Source organism: Rhinopithecus bieti, unplaced genomic scaffold (assembly GCF_001698545.2).
Source record: "Rhinopithecus bieti isolate Rb0 unplaced genomic scaffold, ASM169854v2 scaffold_10264, whole genome shotgun sequence".
Lineage (NCBI taxonomy): Eukaryota > Metazoa > Chordata > Mammalia > Primates > Cercopithecidae > Rhinopithecus > Rhinopithecus bieti.
The window spans coordinates 691,659-692,449 of NW_016806418.1; positions in this window are offsets into that span (position 1 = coordinate 691,659).

The window sequence follows — 791 nt, forward strand, 5'->3', positions numbered from 1 at the left end:
GGGTCTGAGGGAGGAGGGCCTGGGACCTGGACACCTACGTCTGAGGGAGGAGGACCTGGGGCCTGGACTCCTGGGTCTGAAGGAGGAGAGCCTGGGGCCTGGACACCTGGGTCTGAGGGAGGAGGGCCTGGGGCCTGGACTCCTGGGTCTGAGGGAGGAGGGTCTGGGGCCTGGACACCTGGGGCTGGGGGAGGAGGGCCTGGGATCTGGACTCCTGTGTCTGAGGAGGAGGGGGCAGGAGTTCTGGACTCCTGGGTCTGAGGGAGGAGGGCCTGGTGCCTGGACTCCTGGGTCTGAGGGAGGAGGGACTGGAGTTCTGGACTCCTGGGTCTGAAGGAGGAGGGGCTGGGGGCCTGGACTCCTGGGTCTGATGGAGGACGGCCTGGGATCTGGACACCTGGGTCTGAGGGAGGAGAGGATGGGGGCCTGGACTTCTGGGTCTGAGGGCTCCTGGGACCTCTCATGCTAGACAGAAGGGGTCTAGCCATGTACGTGCCCGTTCAGCATCCCTTTCTCTGGGTTTGCAGAGCTCTCAGCAGGAATTGTGGGAAAGAAGCTGGACCTTCCCTTATTTATTTTGTCTGTCCTTGCAGTCTCTGTCTCTGTTACTTGTATCTCTGTTTCTCTCCCTCTCCATATCTAGATGGTCTCTGGACTATTTGTTGTTCATGCTTACTAAGTATTCGTTCTAGGTAGTGGCACCTTGATTTCCTCAGTGATTTGTTCAGTGGCGAGCTTAAGAACCAATCTAGGCCGGGCGCGGTGGCTCAAGCCTGTAATCCCAGCACTTT